We start from the raw sequence: 26673 nt of genomic DNA, 5'->3' as shown, positions 1-26673 counted from the left end.
ATCAGGTGTGGCCTACTAGCTCACCATCTAGATGGACGGTTTGGATGTCAGAGGTGGGTCCCATGCTGCATGGATGCAGCACACGTGTAGGGTGGGCAGAAGGAATACATACATTACGGTGGAATCCCACCATCCAGAAAACCTCCTGATGGTGAGGGTAAAACATATCAGTCACGGTGGATCCCACCGTCCCTGATGGACGATGGATATACATACCTCATAGTGGACCCCACACATCCAGCAGATAGACGGTGTGGTGAATCACATACATCAGGGTGATGCCACGTCAAGGGCCCACCCATTTTGGGTTCAAGCTGATATTTATGTTTTCAATTCACGTAGTCCAGCAGCCTCAGCTGCTGGACGATCCACTGCTGGACAGTGGATCCCATACGTCCATCAAGGTGGGGCCCACATACATGTGGCCCAACAGCTACATCCATCTAGGTGGCCAAAAAAAAAAGAGAAAGAGAGAGAGAGAGAGAGAGAGAGAGAGAGAGAGATAAAGAAAGGTCGGATGGTGGAGGGATCCCGCCACTATGGGTCCCTCAGAAGATCACAACACATGCATGAAATAGGTCCCACTTGTCTCAAAATCAAGGGTCAAGATCTACTATAGAACACCCACCTCAAGATCTCTTTGTCCTTCTTCCATTAACGCGTTCCATAGCTCCAAAGAACGTGATCCAATGGTTGAGATGAGGCTTTGATGGTGGAGATGGGAGCTAGGAGGTGGGCCACACCAAGCTTTCTCTCATGGAGGGGTTGAGACGTTGGAGTTGCTTGGAGAATGAGAGAGAATAAGAGAGAAATGGATAGGTGAGTGATGGGGCGATGGGTGAAGTGAGCGATGGGTGTACTTTGTATAAGAGAGAGTTTGACTTTGGGGGTTGCTTGGGGATGGGGTTGTACTTTGACATGTGAGGTGATGTGTACTTGAGTGATGGGATTGATGAGATTTGATGTGATGTTCTCTTGGGTTTGTAAATGCGCGGTGTTTTTCTTGAACTGAACGCGGGCCCACATCTCCTGGCCAAGGTATCACCTCGACGCGTGAAACGCGGCATCGGAACTGCGGCGACGGCGCAATCACAGGAGTACAAGTCTCGGGTCGAGCCGACTCGGGTTGACGGCATGTGACGCAGAGTCACGCGCAAATACCAGATAAAGGTCGAAAGTTGCCGGAATTTGACGGGAAGGATCGCGGAAGTTTACAGAACAGTACGAATTAGGATATGGGCCTTACAGGACGCCCCATGACACTGTTCTGGTTGGGCGGGACGTTACACTACACCTGATGTTCAAGTAATCGGGCGGATTCATTGGCTTCCTACGGCTGATTAATCGGACTGGTGTGGTTCTTTACTGGTACCACCTCTGTATACACTAACATTGAGTGTTAATGGTTAATAAGTAACATTATAAGTTAATTCAAAAAAAAAAAAAATTAACGGAATTTTGGAAATCCAAAACAGTGAAAATCCAGGATGTTACATTTAACTTCTTTTTATGAGAAATGAAGTTTTATATCTTTTGTGTTCTTTTTTTTTCTTCATTTGGTAAGTTGAAAATATTAAATTATTATTATTATTTGCATTTGTTCATTTTGCAGCATGAAATTCTATTTATTTTTTATTTCCAATTTTCTTGTTTTGTAATATTCTTATTTTTTTCTTTTTATTTTATTTTATTTCTGAATTTTTATTTCCATTATGTAACATGAAAAGTTATTAATTGAATTTGAATTTAATTATTTTTTCAATTTTATTTTCATTTTATGAAAAATAAGGTTTTATTTTATCTTTGTTTTTTTTTTTTTTTTTAGTTTTTGTTTTTGTTTAGTAACTTGAAAATTTTAAATTATTATTATTATTATTATTATTGCACTTGTTCATTTTGTAGCATGAAATTCTACTTTCATTAAGTGGTGTATTGCAGTAATTTTTTTTTAATTTTTTAAGAAATAATAAAGATAATTTATGTGACTGATTAGCTTAGTTGGTTAGAGTGTCTTGCTAATAATGCGAAGGTCACAGGTTCGAGACCTGCATGGGCCATTCTTTTAATATTTTTCTTTTTAACATGAAAAATTATTATTTGAATTCAATTATCTTTTCATTTTTAACTTCCTTTTATAAGAAATGAAATTTTATGTCTTTTGTGTTTTTTTTTCTTCATTCGGTAACTTGAAAATTTTAAATTATTATTATTATTATTTGCATTTGTTCATTTTGTAGCATGAAATTCTATTTATTTATTTTGATTTCCAATTATCTTGTTTTGTAATTTTCTTTTATTTTTTCTTTTTATTTTATTTGTTTTTTGAATTTTTATTTCCATTATGTAACATGAAAAGTTAATAATTGAATTTGAATTTAATTATTTTTTCAATTTTATTTCATTTTATGAAAAATAAGGTTTTATTTTATCTTTGTTTTTTTTTTTTCATTTAGTAACTTGAAAATTATAAATTATTATTATTATTCTTATTTTCGCATTTGTTCATTTTGCTGCTTGACTTAATTATTTTGTTTGGCTCATTAAGTAGTGTATTGCAGTAATTTTGGTTTTATATAGAAATAATAAAAATAATTTATGTGGCCTATTAGCTCAGGTCGTTAGAGCGTTGTGCTAATAACGCGAAGGTCGCAGGTTCAAGACCTGCATGGGCCATTCTTTTAATATTTTTCTTTTTAACATGAAAAATTATTATTTGAATCCAATTATATTTTCATTTTTTAACTTACTTTTATGAGAAATGAAGTTTTATATCTTTTGTATTTTTTTTTCTTCATTTGGTAATTTGAAAATTTTAAATTAATATTATTATTTGCATTTGTTCATTTTGCAGCATGAAATTCTATTTAATTTTTATTTCTAATTATCTTGTTTTGTAATTTTCTTTTATTTTTCTTTTATTTTTTTTCTAAATTTTTATTTTCATTATGTAACATGAAAAGTTATTAATTGAATTTGAATTTAATTATTTTTTCAATTTTATTTTCATTTTATGAAAAATAAGGTTTTATTTTATCTTTCTATTTTTTTTTTCATTTAGTAACTTGAAAATTTTAAATTATTATTTTTGCATTTGTTCATTTTGTAGCATGAAATTCTACTTATTTATTTTGTTCTGACGCATTAAGTGATGTATTGCAGTAAATTTTTATTTTTTAAAAAAAGAAATAATAAAGATAATGTATATGGCCTATTAGCTCAGTTGGTGGTTAGAGCGTCGTGCTAATAACGCGAAGGTCGTAGGTTTAAGACTTGCATGGGCCATTCTTTTAATATTTTTCTTTTTAACATGAAAATTTATTATTTGAATTCAATTATCTTTTCATTTTTAACTTACTTTTATGAGAAATGACCCGGCCCGAGACTTACACCCTAGCGACTGCGCCATCGCCGCGGTTCCGACGCCGCATATTACGTGCCAAGACGATACTCGAGCCAGGAGATGTGGGCTCACGTTTAGTTCGAGGAAAACGACGACGCGTTGCAAATCCCAAGAGAATGTTCCATCAATCACATCAAATGTCAAGTACCTCATCCTATTATGTCAAGTACAAACACCCATCCCCAAGCAACCCCTAAAGTCAACACACACTCTCTCTCCACCCATCAAGTACACCTATCCATCACTCACATCTCTCACTTATCACCTTTCTCTCTCTTCCTCATTTCTCTCTCATTTCTCCCAAGCTCCATGAGAGCAACTCACGTTCAAGCTTTCCTCCATTTTTCCACCCACTATGAAGCTTTATACCCCATCATCCAACCTCTAAAATCCAATCTCAACCATTGATTCTTTCTCCTTGGAGCTAGATTGCCCTAGTGCGGAAGAAGGAGGAGTAGTTTTGAAGGTGGGTGCTTTTATTTATTGATTTTTATGATTTGAGGCCCACATTTAATGGGACCCATTTGATGAATACATTGTGAGAAAGGGAGGGCCCATAGTAGTGGCGTCCCTCCCCTCCATCATGTTTCTCCCTCTCTCTTTCTATCTCCCTTTCATTCATATGGTATTGATGTGGTGCGTGGCCCACCTAATGGGTCCAACTGAAATCCAGGCCGTCCAGATGTTTTTAAGGCATCCAATTGGTGGAGCCCACCTCACTGTCCTATGATGGGCAGGTCTGGACGAAGGAACTATGGAAATCAGCTTTACCCAAAGCTTGTGGGTTCCACATGTGTGGACCCAACTTGATGTACGTGTGATATCCACGCCGTCAATCCATCTTGCTGTCCAGATGGTGGGAACCCACTGTGATATACTTTTTATTCATGCGCACTGTGCATCCAGGGAGCCAATGTGATGTATATATTTTATACATTCACACTGTCCACACACACATAGATCCGACTTTGATGTATGTACCTGATCCACACCGCCCACCCTTTTTCCCAGCTCTTTTTAGGCGTTGAGCCGAAAAATGAAGCCAATCCAAAGCTTTGGTGGGCCTTACTATAGAAAATAGCGGTTTTAGTTGATTTATACGGTTAAGGCCTGCTGTGATGTTTCTATACGTCAAAAAAATATTGTATATGGGACTCGTTAGATTTGCTACGAGCCGGGGGGACCGATGGTTGGCGTGGATTTTACTGATGTGGGCCCCACCGATGAAATATTCCTGGTAAAAAAAAAAAAAAAAAAAACGAAAGAGGAAAGCAAGACGCTATTGCTGTCAGCGTCTTGAAGACGCTGCAGCAAGCATAGTCCAGCGTCCTGGCAGAGTGAGACGGTGGGCCCCACCACAGGCCCCACGGTCATGTATGTTGAACATCTACACCGTGCGTTTGATGGGTCCCCTTTAATCAGCTAGTCATCCAAGGAAAAAATGATCCGTTCACGGCACTTAGGTGGCCCACATTATCTTAAATCATGTGAAGACATGCTTAGCATATGAACGCACTTGCTGTGAGGGCCACTGTGATGTTTGGGTCTTATCCACACCATCCAGATGGCTGGACGGTGGGACTCAGCATTGATGTATTTATTTTATATCCACGCTGTCGATTAGGTGGACCATTGTAGAAATCAGTGGAGATTGAACGTCCACCATTAAAGCCATTTTTTTTATGGGGCACAGAAGTTGGGGACCATATGAAATTTGTTTTTCCTTTTAGTTCAGGTCTCCCTGACCATATTTACAGAAGTGATGGAAAATAAACCTTATGGTGGGCCCCACGTGGGACCCACCTGTTAAATGGAAACTGATTGGCTGGTGTACGCTTGAAACCCCCCTTTCAAAAAAAAAAAAACAAAGATATAAATAATATAATATAATACATAATACATGATATAAATGCTATATACGAGGATATATAATATATGATATATATATCTGGTGGGCCCCATGTGGGACCCACCTGCTGAGTGAAACGGGCTGGTTGGTTTTCCACACACTAGCCATCTAGCTATGTATTGACGCAGCAGCTCCATAGGACCCACCTTTGATGTATCTGTCCCTCCACACCGTCCGTCTGGTGTGGGTCCCACGCAGCAGGCAGCTACCGCTGACATCCGTAGACTCCACTCACTGCACGTGTGCAATATCCAACCGTCCATTTGCTAGGCCTGATCTGCCATGCTACTGTAGTTACGTCAGCAAGATTTGTTGGGACCCACCTTAATGTATGTATTGTGTAGCAGCCGTCCATCTGGAAAGGCTGTGTGGATCCCCAACCGTGATGTATCTATTTTTTTTACATTCACATTGTCTGTCCATCTGGACCATCGATCACACCATGATATATATGTTTCATCTGAGCCGTCCGTACGGTGGGACCCGCCTTACGTATGGGTTGTATATCTGGTCCATCCATTAAATGGACGCCCCCTGGAACCACCATGATTTATATATTTTATCCCAACCGTGGACAGTGGATCCACGTAGGATTCCTTGATGTATGTGTCTTTCTCGTGATGTACATGGGCTAGGACGTGGGGCCCATATGATGTATATTCGTACCATCCATCCCCAATAAATGGGACCCACCTTAGTGTATATATTCTATATCCACCATCCGTCTAGTTTGCTAGATGATGGACTCCACTTTGATGTATGTATTTTATACTATCCTTCCATCTGCCCCAGGACGGTGGTAACCCACCTCATGTATATTCACGTCGTCCATCTGTTTTCTGAGGTGGAACCTAATGAATGTATTGTATTTCAGCACCGTCTATCTGGTCGTGTTGTGGGGCCAACTACGATGTATATGTTTGACGTGCACCATCCAGTTTGCTAGACGGTGAGCCCACCTACTGTGTATTCGCAGGGCCCACCATGTTGTACGTATTTCATTTATACCGTCCACTTATACGGCCCACCTTGATGTGTGTATTGCAGGCACACTGTCCATTTGTTGGGGCCCATTTGATATGTGCAAGGCCCACCTTGATGTGTTGTATATGAGGTCCATTGGCACGACCCATTGATGTGGCCGACTCGATGTATATGAGGCCCATGTGCAGGGCCCACCTATTTTATATTTATGGCCCATTTAGCGAGGCCCATTGTGATGTATTTTCGGCCCATATGCCATGACCCATTATAATGTAATTCCGGCCCATATGCCGTGGCTCGATGAGAGGTGTGAGAGGCTCATGCGATGTGGCCACTTGATGTGTATATGGCCCTTATGTGAGGCCACGAGCCCACTATATGTTTGGCTCTATGTGGGCCACCCTTGAGAGCGATGATGGTTAAATGTCCACATTGTGACCTTCCCTATAGTGATCCCGATTGTCGAGGCCGATCCCGATTTGTTGAGGCCGATTGTATAAGCCGATTCCGATCGTCGAAGTCGAGTATCAAGGCCGATTTCGATTTGTCGAGCCGATTGTATAGTCCGATTCCGATTTGTCGGACGAAACCGATTTACCGATTTTGATTATCGATCGATTCCGATTGTCGTGACCGATTGCCGATCGATTGGCGTGACCGATTTGTCGATTTTGATTATCGATCGATTAGATTGTCGTGATCGATTTCGATTAACGTGACCGATTTGCGATTTTGATTATCGATCGATTCCGATTGTAGTAACCGATTGCCGATCCTGATTGGCGTGACCGATTTGCGATTTTGATTATCGATCGATTTCAATTGTCGTGGACCGATTGACATGATCGATTTGTCGATTCGATTATCGATCGATCCCGATTAGCGTGGCCGATTTACCGATTCTCGATTATCGATCGATCCGATTGGCGTGACCGATTTGTCGATTTTGATTATGGATCGATTCCATTGTCGTGACCGATTGCCGAGTCCGATTGACATGATCGATTTGTCGGTCGATTATCGATCGATCCCGACGTGACCGATTTACCGATTTTGATTATCGATCAATCGATTGGCGTGACCGATTTGCGATTTTGATTATCGATCGATTGATTCCAATTGTCGATTGCCGAGTCCGATTGACATGATCGATTTATCGATTCGATTATCGATCGATCTGTGGCGTGGCCGATTTGTCGATTCTGATTATCGATCGATCCTGATTGACATGACCGATTTACCGATTCTGAGTATCGATTGATCCCAATTGTCGTGACCAATTGCCGATTCTGATTGCCGTGACCGATTTGCCGATTCTAATTATCGATCGATCCAGATTGATGTGACCGATTTGCCGATTCTAATTATCGATCGATTCCGATTGACGTGACCGATTTGCCAATTCTGATTATCAATCGATCCCGATTGTCGATGTCGATTATTGACACCGATTATGAGTATGTGACAGCATGACATCATGATATATGCCCATACACATCATCTGCATGTATGTTATGAGATGTGATCGACCATTGCATATGTCATTGGACAGGTTGTTATGAGACTCCCAGATAGGCGGAGGTTATCTCATATGAGTGCATGGTATGCGTAGGAGTGATGCATGATTGGATTGTATGACTCATGCATCTTTCATTGTGATCATTGTACGCCCTAGCAACATCAGGGTCGTAGCCTCCACAGGTATTTCGTGGATGGCCAGATGGGACACCGGAAATCTATTCTACATGGGGTGCTATAGATATCCCTGGGTGAAAGTCCCTAAACCCTCTTGGTTCCAGAGGTTGCTCCAACGTCTAGACCGAGTGGATGCATGAGCGCATGAGGGCCGTATACCATTAGGCCGCGTCCCCACTGTGTCGTGGTCGGTTGGAAGGGGGTACGGCCTTACCTGCCCGAGAGGAGGGGGCATTGCTAGGCCGAGTCTGACCAGCTCGAGGAATGGGTCCGCTATCGATGAGCCGGGCCCGATATTGGCAGGCAGATAGTGAGGTCTCTTCCACTCACCGTGTTGCGCGCGATGGGGCGGCAACCTGGTTTGGAGTGTAATAGACCCCGGTGATTTCCCAGAGAGTAACCGTACTGATATGTGGACTTATTGAACAGGAATTGTATATTCATTCATTCATTCATTCACTATCCACTCGGGCTGGTGGTATGTAACTATTTGTTATGTGTACCTTCGCATGGCGAGGATTTCGGTTGGGCGCGCGACTAACCTGAGACCAGGAGTTTACCACATTGAGTCTGACTATCCAAATTTAGGTATGTGACTGGTTTTAATAGAAGTCCCTTGTGGTGGACCCCATAGCCTGCGATACTACGTACTATCATCCCGACTTAACACTCCAGCGTGGTCATTTCATTCACACCGCATATCACATTGCATCCGTAGTACTTAGCATTTTTATTTACTATGTTTCTACACTTATATGGCCTAAACGGACTTAGCAGGATTTACATATTGCATTGTATTCTTGGCATCTGATATTTGGCTTCTTATGACTCATTTGCATAACTGATCTACATTGCTTCCTCATTATATGATATTGGCTCATTATGTTTTTACATCGCATATCCATGATACGACTGATAACGTTTATAGACTTACTAGTATGTTTCCGCATTACTCTGTTATTGTGACATTGTACGATTTATGGATTACCAGTATTTTCGGTGTTGTATGATTATGGCATTGTATTGAATACTTGACACTTACCTTGTGCACACACTTACACCATCCTCTAAGCTTTCTATAAGCTTATGCACGATAGATGCATGCAGGTGATGTTGGATTGTAGCAGTGTTGAGCTTGGAGCGTACAGTGGTCTTCTGGTGCTTTGATTTCGATTTATGTATTTCCATTTCAGCATTGTACTCAAATGATTATATTAGTGGATATGTGATGATGATGTTGCCTTTGTGAATTAGGTAATCTTGTAGTTATACTTATTACGAGTTAAATGTATAAAAAAAAATCCTCCTTGTGGGATCCCAAGATCGGAATCTGGCGTATGGACGTTAGGAGCCGAGAATAGGGTACTACGGAGGCTGTCGGCATCGGCCTATTAGCTCAGTTGGTTAGAGCGTTGTGCTAATAACGCGAAGGTCACAGGTTCAAGACCTGCATGGGCCATTCTTTCAATATTTTTCTTTTTAACATGAAAAATTATTATTTAAATTCAATTATATTTTCATTTTTAACTTACTTTTATGAGAAATGAAATTTTATATCTTTTGTGGTTTTTTTTTCTTCATTTGGTAACTTGAAAATTTTAAATTATTATTATTATTTGCATTTGTTCATTTTGCAGCATGAAATTCTATTTAATTTTTATTTCCAATTATCTTGTTTTGTAATATTCTTTTATTTTTTTTATTTTTTTTGAATTTTTATTTCCATTATGTAACATGAAAAGTTATTAATTGAATTTGAATTTAATTATTTTTTTCAATTTTATTTTCATTTTATGAAAAATAAGGTTTTATTTTTTATTTTATTTATTTATTTTGTTTTGTTTTGTTTTTTTCTTTTGGTAACTTGAAAATTTTAAATTATTATTATTATTATTTTCATTTGTTCATTTTGTAGCATGAAATTCTACTTATATAATTTGTTCTAACTCATTAGGTGGTGTATTCAGTAAATTGGTTTTTTTTTTTCTTATAGAAATAATAAAAATAAATTTTGCGACCTGTTAGCTCAGTTGGTTAGAGCATCGTGCTAATAATGCGAAGGTCGCAGGTTCTTGACCTACATGGGCCATTCTTTTAATATTTTTCTTTTTAACATGAAAAATTATTATTTGAATTCAATTATCTTTTCATTTTTAACTTACTTTTATGAGAAATGAAGTTTTATATATTTTGTGTTTTTTTCTCTTCATTTGGTAACTTGAAAATTTTAAATTATTATTATTATTTGCATTTGTTCATTTTGCAGCATGAAATTCTATTTATTTTTTTTATTTCCAATTATCTTGTTTTGTAATATTCTTTTATTTTTTCTTTTTATTCTATGTTTTTCTGAATTTTTATTTCCATTATGTAACATGAAAAGTTATTAATTGAATTTGAATTTAATTATTTTTTCAATTTTATTTTCATTTTATGAAAAATAAAGTTTTATTTTATCTTTTTTTTATCCTTTTTTTTTTTTTTAAAGTTTTGTAACTTAAAAATTTTAAATTATTATTATTATTATGATTAATTTTGCATTTGTTCATTTTGTAGCATGAAATTCTACTTTTTTATTTTGTTCTGACTCATTAAGTGGTGTATTGTAGTAATTTTTTATTTTTTAAAGAAATAATAAAGATAATTTATGTGACCTATTAGCTCAGTTGGTTAGAGCGTCGTGCTAATAATGCGAAGGTCACAGGTTCGAGACCTGGATAGGCCATTCTTTCAATATTTTTGTTTTTAACATTAAGAATTATTATTTGAATTCAATTATCTTTTTATTTTTAACTTCCTTTTATGAGAAATGAAGTTTTATATCTTTCGTGTTTTTTTTTTCTTCATTTGGTAACTTGAAAATTTTAAATTATTATTTGCATTTGTTCATTTTGCAGCATGAAATTCTATTTATTTATTTTGATTTCCAATTATCTTGTTTTGTAATTTTCATTTATTTTTTCTTTTTATTTTATTTGTTTTTCGAATTTTTATTTCCATTATGTAACATGAAAAGTTATTAATTGAATTTGAATTTAATTATTTTTTCAATTTTATTTTCATTTTATGAAAAATAAGGTTTTATTTTATCTTTTTTATTTTTTATTTTTTATTTTTTTCTGTTTAGTAACTTGAAAATTTTAAATTATTATTATTATTATTATTTGCATTTGTTCATTTTGTAGCATGAAATTCTACTTATTTATTTTGTTCTGACTCATTAGGTGGTGTATTGCAGTAATTGTTTTTCATTTTTTAAAGAAATAATAAAGATAATTTATGTGGCCTATTAGCTCAGTTGGTTAGAGCGTCGTGCTAATAACCCAAAGGTTGTAGGTTTAAGACCTGCATGGGCCATTCTTTCAATATTTTTCTTTTTAACATGAAAAATTATTATTTGAATTCAATTATCTTTTCATTTTTAACTTCCTTTTATGAGAAATGAAGTTTTATATCTTTTGGTTTTTTTTTTCTTCATTTGGTAACTTGAAAATTTTAAATTATTATTATTATTATTATTTGCATTTGTTCATTTTGCTGCAGGAAATTCTATTTATTTATTTTGATTTCCTATTATCTTGTTTTGTAATTTTCTTTTAGTTTTTTCTTTTTCTTTTATTTGTTTTTTGAATTTTTATTTCCATTATGTAACATGAAAAGTTATTAATTGAATTTGAATTTAATTATTTTTTCAATTTTATTTTCATTTTATGAAAAATAAGGTTTTATTTTGTCATTTTTTTTTTTCATTTGGTAACTTGAAAATTTTAAATTATTATTTTTGCATTTGTTCATTTTGTAGCATGAAATTCTACTTATTTATTTTGTTCTGGCTCATTAAGTGGTGTCTTGCAATAAATTTTTTTTTTGAAAAAATAATAAAAATAATTTATGTGGCCTATTAGCTTAGTTGGTTAGAGCGTCGTGCTAATAACGCGAAGGTCATAGGTTCGAGACCTGCATGGGCCATTCTTTTAATTTTTTTTCTTTTTAACATGAAAAATTATTATTTGAATTCAATTATCTTTTCATTTTTAACTTACTTTTATGAGAAATGAAATTTTATATCTTTTATGTTTGTTTTTTTCTTCATTTGGTAACTTGAAAATTTTAAATTATTATTATTATTTGCATTTGTTCATTTTGCAGCATGAAATTTTATTTATTTTTTATTTCCAATTATCTTGTTTTGTAATATTCTTTTATTTTTTCTTTTTATTTTATTATTTTTTTGAATTTTTATTTCCATTATGTAACATGAAAAGTTATTAATTGAATTTGAATTTAATTATTTTTTCAATTTTATTTTCATTTTATGAAAAATAAGGTTTTATTTTATCTCTTTTTTTTTTTTGTTTTGTTTTGTTTTTTTTTTTTTTTGTTTGTTTTTCATTTGGTAACTTGAAAATTTTAAATTATTAATATTATTTTTGCATTTGATCATTTTGTAGCATGAAATTCTATTTATTTATTTTGTTCTAGCTCATTAAGTGGTATATTGCAAAATAATAATAATAATAATTTAGAAATAATAAATATAATTTATATGGTTTATTAGCTCAATTGGTTAACGCGAAGGCTGTGGGTTCTAAACCTGCATGAGCCATTTTTATTTTTTTTTTATGCATTTTCTTTTTAACACGAACACTTATTTATTTGATATCTCAAATTTTATTTTAATTTACAACGTGAAAATTTATTTATTGAATTTGAATTGAATTATCTTTTCATTTTTAACTTGCTTTCATGAAAAAGGAAGTTTTATGTCTTTTATGTCTTCTTCTTTTTTTTTTTTTTTTTTTTTTTGCCTTTGTTCATTTTGCAGCAAGAAATTCTATTTATTTATTTTGATTTCGAATTATCTTGTTTTGCAAATTTTATTTATTTTTATTTTGTTTGTTTTCTAATATTTTATTTCCATTTTGTAACATGAAAAGTTATTTATTGAATTTGAATTTAATTATTATTTTCATTTTTATTTTTATTTTTCTTTTATGAAAACTAAAGTTGTGCTTCAACGCGAGCAAATCATTTAGCCTAACTATTCATTGGTTTTGGTCATGCTCGTAGAGACTTGAATGCATTGGAGGGGTTTGGGAGACTGTCCAATTGAACAAGTAAAGCTTCATCAGGGCACTTCAGGAAGTTGGGCTCGATTTCATTAAGTTGTTCATAAGTGACTACTAGATGAAAAGCAAGATCAATTGTCTACAGTATATGGTTTACTTGGAGTGTTGAATAGAATATCATTAATTACTTCGGACAATAGGACAGAAGGTCTTTGATAAAGGATTCCAAGTAAAAAGTTAGAGCATAAGAAAAAGAAGTTGCAACCATGATGAACTGCGAAGAGAAAATCGCGAAGAATTTGATGTAAGAGAGAATGAGTGAGAGGGGAGAAGCACCAACTTAAGAGTGACTTATATATCGGCCGTAATATGTGTGTTTTAATGAAAAGGTCCTCATGACTCCTCATGGGATACAATTTTATGCGACATGTCACATGGACAACTTAGAAGAGTGCGATATAGGATATCTCTTAATATGACACTGGTCAAGTAGAAGTAATGGGGAAACAACATGTGGATTAATGGTCGATTGTATTTATCATATTAGGCAACAAAACAACATCGCTGTCACATTTTCCTAAAGGCAAAGCGACGCATGGGTCAATATTGTTCCTTATTTTTGGCTATTATGAGAAAGCAATAGGAGGGCGCCATTTGGCATTGCATGAGGAACAAGAAGTGGATAAAAAGATCTTCAAAGATTTGGAGCACTTTTTATGGATTATGGCTGATGCAAATCTAGTTTTACACATCAGTGGATGATTGACAAAGTGTTGTGGTCGATATACAAGAAGCGTGGTCAAGCTGTTTAAGATATAAATGGCGATCGAGGGCAACAAAGTCTTGGTGAGCATAAGAGAAATGAACGGTCGAGAGGCATTCAGAAGTGGAACAGACAAAGAGAAATGTATTGAGAAAGATAAGAGGATTTGAAAAACTACGTGACAATAGTTTGTCAAATTTTCTATTATCGTATTTCTTTCATCATTTCTTCACAGAGATTGTACAAATATATAGGGAGATTAGCAATCCTATTCTTGGCTATACATAGATATTGTACAATCAATCAATGGGTTGTACAATCACAAATATAATCTTTCTGATTTTCTCTTAATTGACAACTCATTGATTGATTTGACGACAACTCACGCCAACACTCCCCCTCAAGTGAAAGCATCCAAATCTTCAATGCGTAACTTGTTTAGTGAGTTGTAGAAATCCTTGCTTGACACTGCCTTTGTAAGAATATCCGCCAGTTGGTCTTCGAACTTCACAAATGGAAACCGAATTATTTTAGCTTCGAAATTCTCTTTGATAAAGTGTCTGTCAACCTCCACGTGTTTGGTACGATCATGCTGAATCAGATTGTGAGCAATGACGATAACTGCCTTGTTATCACAAAAGAGGTCCATCTCGGATGTAGGAGCAAACCCAATTTCAATTAAAAGTCTTTTGAGCCACAGGAGTTCACAAAGTCCTTTAGCCATTCCACGGAACTCTGCTTTAGCATTTGATAATGCCACCATTTTTTACTTCTTACTTCTCCATGTAACAAGATTCCCTCCAACAAACATGAAGTATCCTAAGGTGGATCTTCTGTCTGTGGTATTCCCCACCCAATTTGCGTCTGTATAACCATTAACTATTATTTTTCGAAAGTATGAGCCCTTTTCCTGGAGAAGATTTTAAGTATCGTAAAATCTGGATCACCGCCTCCATATGATCTTTACTAGGCTGATGCATGAATTGACTTATTACATTCACTGCATAGGCAATATCTGGATGAGTATGGGAGAGGTAAATAAGTTTACCAACTAATCTCTGGTACCTTTCTTACCTTCCTTTGTCCGTTGGTGGTTTGGATATTCTCCGAGCTTGTGGTTCTGAATGATTGGAGTGTCTGCTGGCTTACAATCCAACATTCCAACTTCACATAGTAAGTCTAATAATATTTTCGCTGAGAAAGAAATATACCTCGCCTTGATCTAACAACCTCTATCCCCATGAAATATTTGAGTCCTCTTAGATTTTTCATCTCGAACTCGGCCGCCAATTGTTTCTTAAGCTTAGTGATTTCCTCCTTATCATCCTCTGTGATGATCATATCATCGACATATACAATTAAAGCTTTTACCTTACCCCGTTGGTGCTTCAGAAATAATGTATGATCTGAATTACTTTGGTGGAAGCTATATTTCTTCATTGCCAGACTGAACCTCCTAAACCATGCTCGAGGAGATTGTTTTAATCCATATATTGCTCGCTGCAATTTGCACACAACTTTAGCTTTTGAAGATGCTATGTAGCCTGGAGGAGTATCCATGTAGACTTCCTCTTCAAGATCACTATGGAGAAATGCGTTCTTTACATCAAACTGGTATAATGACCAGTTCAAGTTGGCTGCGAGAGATAACAGGACCCTGACTGTATTTAACTTGGCTACCGGCGAAAAAGTTTCTTGATAATCTAAGCTATATGTCTGAGTGTATCCCTTTGCGACTTGCCTTGCCTTGTATCGTTCTATAGATCCATTTACCTTGTGTTTAACAGAGAAGATCCATTTGCACCAGACTGTTTTTTTCCTTTCGGCAATGGAACCAAGGTCCATGTTTGATTCTTTAGTAGTGCTCTCATTTCTTCCTCTATTGCTTGTATCCACTTGGAATCAGTTAAAGCTTCCTAAATTGTAGTGGGAATATGACATGCGGACAGTTCATGTGAGAATGTCTTGAGAGGTTCAGGTATCTTTTCGGTGGAAACATATTTGGTAATTGAATTCCTCGACTTTCTTTCTTCAATGTCTGGAGAGTATCTGTTTAGTGGCTTGCCACGGTTATGACTGAAAGGTTAGGTATACTCAGCAGACGTATCTATGTTATTCATAAATGAGGGTGTAGTGAAGTTGCTTACCTCAAGAATATTTTCATAAGATGGGTCTGCAGGCACTGAGAGATGGGGGGATTCGGGTTCTTCTCCTGATAATGTGAGCTCAGTTGCCAAAGGTCCTTTATATTCAGAGGATATGTCAGGCCCTGAAGATGTATTTGTCGATTCCTCGCCAATCATTGGTGTGTCATTCCGATCTTCAAGCCATTCAAAACTCAGCCAATTCAACTCTTCATCTAGTGTCTCTTCCTGAAGAGAAGAAGTGGATGCCGAAGAAGGATAGAACGGTTCGGATTCCAGAAAGGTGACATCCATAGTCACATAGGTATGCTTAGTAGTAGGATCATAGCAGCGGTAGCCTTTTTGATGCGTCGCATAGCCCAAGAAGAGGCACCGAAGGGCACATGGGTTAAGTTTGGTGCGCTGGTTCTTAGAGAGATACACATATGCCACACACCCAAATATGCGAGGAGGGAGCATTAGGGCCGTAAGTAGAGAGACCAAGGCTGACAGAGACTGTAATGGAGTCTTAAAATTTAATATTTTGGAAGGAATGCGATTGATTAAATGTACGGCGGTGGTAATAGCATCGGGTCAATGTCGTGTGGGAACATGAGCGCCTAGAAGGAGAGCCCGGTTAGTCTCAAGAAGATGCCGATTCTTCCGTTCAGTGACTCCATTTTGCTGAGGAGTCTGAGAACATGAGTTCTCGTGAATAAGATCATGTTGTTGAAAATAGGAATGAAAGTGATGATTAACATATTCACCACCATTCTCAGAGCGGAGAATCCGAATATGAACGGAAAACTAGGTCTGAACCATAACATGAAATGACTAAAAGATACGAAACACTTCATCTTTATGTTTCATCAAATATAGCTAGGTCATCCGGGTGCAATCATCAACAAATATCACAAACCACCATACACCAGATATAGTAGATAAAGGAGATGGTTCTCATACATCAGAATGAATTAAAGCAAAAGGTGTATCACTTTTATTCATACTTAATGGATAAATAGTACGATGACTTTTGGCTAAAATAAAAATATCACAGTGAAATTCAGAAGTCTCCATATTAGAGAATAAATTAAGAAATAAATGCCGTAAATACCCAAATGACGGATGTCCCAAACGATAATGTCACAGCCAAATCTGTCGAGCCTTAGAACCAAGTGTAAAAGACATATGATACGCATGACCCAAATTGAAATCTTTCATATAGTATAATCCCCCCTCTTAGCACCACACCCAATTATCTCCTTGGTGAGAATATCCTAAATAAGACAAAAATCGGAAAACATTAGCACGACACAATTTAGATCTATAGTAACTTGGCTAATAGATAATAGTTTGTGAGATAAAGAGGGAACAAGTAGAGTGTTGGGTAAATGAAGAGAGGGTGATAGGGTTACAGATCCGGCTCCTGTGACAGGTGAAGTCACTGCATTAGCATTCGCAATGCCGGTGCGCCTTAGAGGTGAGTGATGGGAGAAATCTGTGGGATTAAATGTCATATGATCCGTGGGCCCAGAGTCGAGGAGCCAATCACTATTGTCCACATCATGACGACAACTAAGCAATGCATGACAGATGTTACCTAGATCCACAAGAGAGAAGTCCGATTTAGGTGAGGCAGTGGGCGAGATGAGAGAGATAAGTTTTGGCTGCAGCAGCCTTTCCCGCACCTTCAACCGTATCGTCTCGTTTTTTTATGGCTTAAAGCTCGCGCCACCAATCGGGGTACCCATGCAACTGGAAGCAGTTTTCACGTGTATACTTCATATTACCACAATGAGAGCATTTGAGATCATCGGATGAGGTACAGGCTTTAGAGGAAGATTTCCCAGTATGCTGAGAAGTCGATCCAGACAGTCCAAGCTTTAGGCCTTTTGAAGCAAGCATCGCCCTTGGAGGTGGTTCGTGGTCGCCGGTGTTCATAACCACTTGGCGAAGAGCCTCCCTGCGAACATGATCATATGCTTGCTCCATAGTGGGAAACGGGTGCATCTGCAACACGTCGCTGCGAATATTGTCCAACCTGTCATCAAGACCATCCAAGAATACATAGACCCGATCTTCTTGGAGAAGATTATTATAACGTTCAATATCAGCAGGGCACTTCATCAGATTAGGACGTCGAAAATCAATCTCACGCCAGAGGCCTTACAAATTGGTGTAATATTTTTCCAAGGAGCCACCTGCTTGGCGGAGATGTGAGATGCGCCACCGCAGATCATAGACTTGAGAGGTATTGCCACCATCAAAATAGGTGGTAGCAACTGAATCCCAAACCATTTTGGCCGTGGGAAATCGAATGAAATTATCGATTAACGCCAGATCCATGAAGTTAATCAGCCATCCTTTGACAATGGCGTTGTCAGTACGCCATTTGCGGAAGGACAGATCGGTCGGAGATGACAGAGATAACTCGCCATTGATGTAACCTAACTTGTCTTTGCCAGAGATGTACATCTCAACAACTTGGGACCATAAAGCATAATTGGAACCATCCAACTTGATGCCGATCGGGACAGCCGCAGGTTCAGAAAGCACGGTCGGGGCCTGAGCTTTGGACAGAGCTTTGGCCATTTTTGTGGTGAATATTTCAGAGAGGAGCGTATTATGGTTGATGGAGGAGTCATTGGACTTCGTCGGGGTTTCGGTGTCTCCCATATGTGAAGGTGGCGGCGGAAGAAGGCTATGAACCAGGGTTAGACGTAAACCAAGAGCCAGAAATCAACTAGCTTTGATACCATGCCAAATTTTCTATTATCGTATTTCTTTCATCCTTTCTTTACAGAGATATTTTACAAATATATAGGGACATTAACAACCCTATTGTTGGCTATACATAGATATTGTACAATCAATCAATGAGTTGTACAATCACGAATATAATCTTTCTGATTTTATCTTAATTGACACCTCATTGATTGATTTAACGACAACTCATTGATTGATTTGACAACTCATGCCAACATAGTTTAGATGTCATTGAAGAGAGAAACATCTAAAAGAATTAATACTACATGTCATCAAACGACCGATGAAAGCAATGCTGCCGATGTATGGCCGATGAACGATTAACGACTAAAATAGAGCTTGGTTGAGTGGAAGAGGAACAATCACAAAAAAATGGATCTAAATAAGAGAAGGATCCAGAGAAATGATTTTTGACTACCATAATTGTCGTAGTAATGGAAGAAGAATCTAGAAGTTGAAGTTGAATAGCATAAATCTATAAATAGTAGAGGAATGTGATTGAGAAAGATATCTCTCAACCAACCCAACAAACAACAAACAAATCAATTGATTGGTTGTGAGGGTTTTTTTTTTTTCATACTGGTATTCCGAAAGTCTATTCTTGTGAAAAGCACGAGGTAACCCATCTTTAAAGGAAATAGCCCACTCTCATATTATTGTCTTATTGTTATAAACTTCTTCTTAGAAATTGATCATATACATAAAATATTGTATATTCTGGCACGCCTAAGCAACAAAAAACAGAACAGAGGGAGCGACCAACAATGTTGAAACTCTGCTTGTAATTTTATACCACTTCAGATCCAATCTAAACCCAGCCAAGCCGACCATGAGGTCAATGGGTCAAAGTATGGGTAAAGGGGGCACCACATCCGGATCAGGAGATCATAGGTCAGGTGTGGTACAAGAGGACCCTCATGAGACCATTTTCATGTCAACATCCCACTCGTGCAGGACATCAGTTCATGATAATGGTAGGCCCCGACCATGGAGATCACCCGGCATAAAAGAAAGCGGATTCACCCCATACCTACGTGGTGTGTTGACGTCACTTAATTCTGTAGGGCCCACCATGATGTATGTATTATATCCGCACCGTCCATTCATTTGGAGAGATCATTTAAGGCGATTAGCTCAAAGCTGAGGCAGATCCAAAGCTCAAGTTGATCACACCACAGAAACTAGTGGGAACAATAAATTCCACGGTTAAAACCTTCCTAGTACTCATCAGGATGTTTATCTCCCATCTCACCTGTTCATGAGGTCACACGGACTTGGATGAAGTGAAAAAACAAATATCAGATTGATCCGAAACTTCTGTTATCCCCAAAAAGTTTTCAATGGTATATGCTCAATTCCTACTGCTTTCTCTGGTGTTTGGCTGAACCACAAAACAATCTCACGAAATGAACAAACAGTGTGGATATAATATATACATCATGGTCGTGCTTACGTAACTTTGGTGGCGTGAACACGCTCACCACGGAATCATGCTTATCATCACCATACTCTATATATTGAAGTAAAACATAAATTAATACATAAATAGTAAGACTTAAATAATTGGCCTATTAGCTCAGCTGGTTAGAGCGTCTTGCTAATAACGCCATTGCAGGTTCGCGACCTGCATGGGCCATTATTTTCATTATATTTTTTTAACATGTACACTTAGTTATTTGACTTCTCAATTTTATTTTAATTTATAACATGAAAATTTATTATTTGAATTCAATTATCTTTTCATTTTTAACTTTCTTTTATGAAAAATAAAGTTTTATATTTTTTTGTATTTTTTTCATTTGGTAACTTGAAAAGTTTTAATCTATATATATATATATATATATATATATATATATATATATATATATATATATATATATATATATATATATATATATGCATTTGTTCATTTTGCAGCATGAAATTATAATTATTTATTTTGATTTCCAGTTATCTTGTTTTGCAATTGTATTTTTATTTTATTTGTTTTCTGAATTTTTATTTCCATTTTGTAACATGAAAGTTTATTTATTGAATTTGAATTTAATTATTTTTTCATTTTTATTTTCCTTTTATGAAAACTAAAGTTTTCTTTTATCTTTTGTGTGTTTTTTTTTTTCATTTGGTAACTTGAAAATTTTAAATTATTTTAGTTTTTTTTTTTTGGGAATTTGTTCATTTTGCAGCATGGAATTCTATTAATCTATTTTAATTTCTAACACCTCGTTTTTCAATTTTATTTTATTATTTCCTTTTTTAGCATTTTACATTTTAACACGAACACTTATATATTAGATTTCTGAATTTTTATTTCCATTTTGTGACATGAAAATCTATTTATTGAATTTGAATTTACTTATTTTTTTCATTTTTATTTTCCTTTTATGAAAAGTGAATTTTTTTTATTTTTTATTTTTATAAAGCATTTGTTCATTTTGTAGCATGAACTTCTATTTTTTTTTAATTTTGATTTCTAACTATATTGTTTTGCAATTTTAGTTTATTTTTCCTTTTTGAAAAGTGAAATTTTGTTTTCTCTCTTATGTTTTTTCACTTGCCAACTTGAAAAGTTTAAATTAAAGTTTTGCTACGGCCTGCACCTTTGCCTTCACGAGACGTCAGCAATGTCCCCACTTTTTCTTTTTCTTTTTTCCTTTTGTTCATTTTGCAACATGAACTTCTATTTATTTATTTTGTTTTGCAATTTTATTTTATTTTTCCTTTTTATAAAATAAAAATTATTTTATTATTTTTTTCACTTTAGCAACTTGAAAATTTTAAATTAGGATTTTGCTAAAGCCCTTACCTTTCCCCTCATGCCACGTTAGCAATGTCCCATAAGCTTTATATGTGAGTTGACTGATCACCAATCTTAGGAGATCATTCCATTCATCATTTCAGCTACATCATTTTATCGAGGATTCATGGGGATTGTCTTCTGATGCTTGATGTCATTCTTTATGTAATATCCTTCAAATGACTTTAAGATATATTTCTAATCATTATCTGTTCGGATACATCTTAACTTCTTACTTGCTTCTCTTTTAACCTTTCTATAAAAATGTTGAAAACTTTTATAAACCTGATCTTTTATTTTCATGACATAGGTACAAATCTTCTTAGACTAAGCATAAATAACTATGATAAAACATAATGCATCACAAAGAAAATTTATATTTCATACGACCATAAACATCATAATAAACCCAAATTTAAAATGCATGTCTTTTTTTTTTTGAAAAGAATTTGTATTGCTTGCTCAGTAAGAAATAATGCAGTGGTTGAGAGATGTACGTTTGATGCTAGAAAGAAGCCATTTTTTTTTTTTTTTAAGAATCCATATACTCTTTTCATTCGTATGGCTAAACCGCTTATACTATAAAATTATTAATCATATATCTTCAACAATATTTACACCATTCTTGCATACCTTTGCTTGGGTCATACAAAATTTACAACATGCCTTTCCTCTTACAATAACAATCGACCATTTGATAAGCTTCCAACTAACTTTTTCAAAATTGCTTTGATAACCTTATTTATCTAGTTTGATTTAAGTTGAGCCGAAGGTCAGGAATATGTCCCACATTTTTTAAAGTTAATGTGTAGCCCACATTTATTTTGATGTACATCACTTAGTCCCAGTATTTTTGAATCACTATTAATTCTCATCTTTACAACACCAAAATTACTTAATTTTATGTTTAAAAGAAGTGTCTTTTTGAAGTAGCATAGCGAAGCACATGTATCAATACATATTCAGTATCCTAATACCTACTATGGAGACATGCAACTTCACCTAATGTAAGTATTAAAACATCGCCATCAAATGCAATAATAGTAGTATCTTTGATTTTTCTCATCATGTTTTTACCCTTTACCTGCTTTCTCTCTTTCAAGGATTTCACAGTTTCTATTCATATGATCTTCTTTTCCACGTTGAAGGCATTTGAATCGATTTCTAGAGTATGATCTTTCTTTCAATCATTTACATGCTCTCTCTCTTTCAAGGATTTCACAATTTCTTTTTATATGACATTCTTTTCCACTTTGAAAGCATTTGACTCGACTTTTAGAGTATGATCTTTCTTTCAACTATTTTACTATCATATGCCTTTTTACTCTCACTTCTTACTGAATAGATGAGATGATTGGATAGATGAATATGATAGATTGATTTCTTACGACAACATATACTTGTAAGCCTGATTAAATTAAAACTTATAATGTCTGCATTTTTTATAAAAAAAATTTATTCCTAAATATGCAAATTTGTGTATTTTAATATATCATGATATTTCTCTGGCAATATCAATATTGTTTCCATATCTCCCGTTAGTGAAACTTATAGTAATACCGATGCTTCGAACATTAGTGGTTAATGGCTTAAATTTGTGGGCCCCATTGTGATGTTTATGACTTATCCACACCATCCATCCATTTTACCAGCACATTTTAGGGCATGAGCCCAAAAATGAGACAGATCCAAAACTTAAGTGGATATGGGGTTGACATGAACCCTATTTGATCTTTGCATGACGTATAAACGGGCTTTCTTATATGTATGGTTTAGGACACTTCTTATATATATATATATATATATATATATATATATATATATATATATATATATATATATATATATATGGGAAATGGTACTATGAGGTTGACCTCATGGGAACTTCCCATGAGGTCGAGCTCTGTGGGCCCCACCATATGTGTGTTGAACATTAACCCCATCAATCATATGCACCATTCCATGTGGCCCACGGGCTTAAAAATCAAGTCAATCCATGACCTGGGTGCGCCACACCACATACAATAGTTGAGAGGAGTTACCCTCCCATTAAACCATACATAATCATTATTGGGCCCATCGAGATGTGGTTCACAAATCTAGCCCATCTATTATGTGTGTCCCACTTGGATGAGGGGTCAGACCAAGTTTCAACCGTATCCAAAACTCAGGTGGGCCCCACAGTGATTTTATATGTTTTAGGCATGTATTCACATGGTTTTAGATGATATGGCCCACGGGAGTTCCGTATTTGGCTAATTTTTGGGATATCCCATAAGCTAGAAGGGACCCATCAAATGCACAGTGTTGATGTTCGACAAACATCATGGTGGGCTCACACAACTTGACATCATGGGAAATTCCCATGAGGTTGAACTTATATATATATATATATATATAGCACCATTAAAACTAATTATACTCAACTTCACCCAACCCGACTTTAACCGCATCCATGTGTGATGGACCCCACTCAAACCCAACAAGACCTGACTTTTAACCGGTTCCAAAAGATGAGATCAACCCAATTCCTTAATGGGTCTAAAAGATGGGACCCAAACCCGCTAAAATTAGGTCATGTTATTCGGGTAACCGCAAGTCTGGGTATCCATTGAAAACCCTTATGATGATGCCGCGATTGACCCGTTGGACCGGAGGTCAGACTGGTTTAAACTGACCACCCAGGAAGATGGATCCGGTTTACAACGTTGATAAAGGGTGTGTTTTAGGGCCTGTTTGAATTTACGTATACTATTATGTTGCATTGTGTCCATCTATTGTTGAAGGATACGTTCAACCAAAATCGAAATACATCCACATAACCAGAGGACAACGAGTGTTTGGATTAGATTGCTTGTTGGGCAAGTATACAAATGCATCCAAGTAGCCAATATTTGGATACGACATATATGGGCCACGTAGTATATATACCTTATATATTGAAGCCGAAACACATTGCCTCTTCCCACTGCCCAAATTTGATGGGTTGATGGTCAGTGCTATGTGGGCCCCACAATGATGCTTGTGACCGCCTTCCATCTATTTCACACTTGTCAGATCATGAATGAATTAGGCCCTTGTAGCCAAACCATCCCGTCAGCCCATCCATGATGGGGCTTAGATAGCATCCATCATTACGCACGGATAGAGGTGAGGGAGGCAATCCGATTCGGCTGCTAGGATCTACTACTTGTGGGACCCATCAGGATATGACCCAATGCTTCATTCCGTACAAACTCAAGGAAGATACGAGTAATACCTCCATCAATGATCAGCCTGAATGTACCACGGTCTTATTGCAAAAAAAACTTCCCAAAAACAAATGGTGTAGAAGAAGAAAAAGGAGTGCGGGTTTTTATAAACCGTATACTTCTTCAAATCAAGGTCTATCCATGCCCTTCACTTACCTTTAATGGCCGCATGCATTGGTCATATCCCATCTTCCACACTTACTGAAGAATATTGCAAAACCCTTTGATACGAGGTCCTGAGATTTACCTGAAAATCTCCTGATTCGGCGGTATACCCAGATGTGGAAAGTAAAAAGCTCTTTCACAAACAAAGGTATATACACAGACCGTATACACCCCACTGGAACATGGGCTACTTGAGTTTGAAGAGGCTGGTGCGACCTAACTCCTGAATCAGGTCATTTTTTCAAGAAAGAAGCATACCGATACGGATTCGGGAAGGAGGACATCAATTCCCGAATGATCTGGTTTTAGAACTCAGATCAGGGAAAGGAAATCCCAGATCGTCCCGTTCCAACTCTCCGAAATGAGTTTCGCTTGTGATATGAATCGCAAACCTTCGAAAGAGATTCGGAGGAGGTGACTAACCACATGCAGTAGAAGGCGGACAATGGGGAGAGGTGAGGGAGTACCATGCAATGGTCATCCACAGATGCAGCTTCTAGAGTTGGGCAGAATTCGACCCGATCCGACGGATCCGATCCTATTCGGCGGATCCAATCCGAACCGAAGGCCAGGATCAAGTCGGATCAAGTAGCCTAGTCAGATCCAACTGTACATCGGATCGAGTTCGGATAAGTGGCCAATCCAGACCGATTTGATTCGGTCAGGTCATATGAAGTTAAAATAGAGCCGTTGGATGTTTGCATCTTTAACAGTTGAGAAATAAAGGGCCGAGGTAAACCATTTCCCAAAAAAGTGACGTGAGGACATTGACCAGCGGGTGGAGCATTGATGAAGCGTGCGTTGGGCAGGTACCTTGAAACTTTGTTCAGAATGGATTGGCTAGTGTAACACGGAAGCGGGAAGCAGATTGTGTACCAAGTAAACTTTGTGGGCCCAACTATCATTCATTCAATATAACCACTCCGTCCATCTATTTTAACGGATAATTTTATGGCTTAATCCCAAAAATGGGGTGTATCCAATCCTAAAGTGGGGTACACCACCGAAACAGTGTAAATTGAACATCTACCATTGAAAATTTATTAGGGGCCAAAGAAGTTTTAGATCAAGCCTATATTTGTTTTTTTTCCCTTCATCCATGTATTTCTGATCATATGAACAGGTTAGATGACAAATAAACATCACTGGGCCTTATAAAGCTTTCAACGGTGGAAATTAATACTTCTACCTTTTCCCATGGTATGGTCCACTTGAGCTTTGGATATGCATCAATTTTGGGTTCAACCCCTAAAATTATCTGGAAAAACGAATGGACGGTGTGGATAAACCACATGCATTCACGATGGCCCCAATTGAGTTTACTCAGTACAATAAGAGTGTACTCGGCAACTCAGTACGCAATCTGATTGCATGTATCACACACCAGCTATACAACTGCTGTAGATACGATGTCATGCAAATACGAGCGCGAGTGCGCCACGAGCTCCTAGTTGTAAGAACGACTCAAATGAGATCAAAGTTACATGGGCCCCACAATGATGTATTTATTATATCCATAATGTTTATCCATTTTTCGAGATTATTTTAGAGCATTAGAAAAAAAATGAATCATATTGAAAGCTCAAATGGACCACACCAAAAATAGCAGCGAGGACAATGATTTTCACCGTTAAAAAATTATAGAGCCCACCATAACATTTACTTTCCATCTAATCTGTTAATAAAGTTAAAAACTTAAAAATACATGGATGAAGAGGAAAAACAAATTTCATATGGATTCGAAACTTCTG

The 26673-nt window shown here is 36.4% G+C and overlaps 5 non-coding genes across 5 annotated transcripts; all 5 read left to right on the top strand.

The window, feature by feature from the left end:
- The first annotated feature begins 2599 nt into the window (after positions 1-2599).
- On the top strand, positions 2600-2673 carry TRNAI-AAU (transfer RNA isoleucine (anticodon AAU)). Its single transcript has one exon. It is a non-coding gene; the product is annotated as a tRNA-Ile (tRNA).
- A 532-nt stretch (positions 2674-3205) lies between these two features.
- TRNAI-AAU (transfer RNA isoleucine (anticodon AAU)) lies at positions 3206-3282 on the top strand. Its single transcript has one exon. It is a non-coding gene; the product is annotated as a tRNA-Ile (tRNA).
- Positions 3283-9373: 6091 nt separating this feature from the next.
- On the top strand, positions 9374-9447 carry TRNAI-AAU (transfer RNA isoleucine (anticodon AAU)). Its single transcript has one exon. It is a non-coding gene; the product is annotated as a tRNA-Ile (tRNA).
- Positions 9448-10639: 1192 nt separating this feature from the next.
- TRNAI-AAU (transfer RNA isoleucine (anticodon AAU)) lies at positions 10640-10713 on the top strand. Its single transcript has one exon. It is a non-coding gene; the product is annotated as a tRNA-Ile (tRNA).
- Positions 10714-11883: 1170 nt separating this feature from the next.
- TRNAI-AAU (transfer RNA isoleucine (anticodon AAU)) lies at positions 11884-11957 on the top strand. The gene has a single exon. It is a non-coding gene; the product is annotated as a tRNA-Ile (tRNA).
- Positions 11958-26673: the final 14716 nt, after the last annotated feature.

Source organism: Magnolia sinica, chromosome 16, assembly GCF_029962835.1.
Source record: "Magnolia sinica isolate HGM2019 chromosome 16, MsV1, whole genome shotgun sequence".
NCBI lineage: Eukaryota > Viridiplantae > Streptophyta > Magnoliopsida > Magnoliales > Magnoliaceae > Magnolia > Magnolia sinica.
The sequence above is the reverse complement of the archived record's forward strand: the minus strand, read 5'-3'. Positions and strand labels throughout refer to the sequence as shown.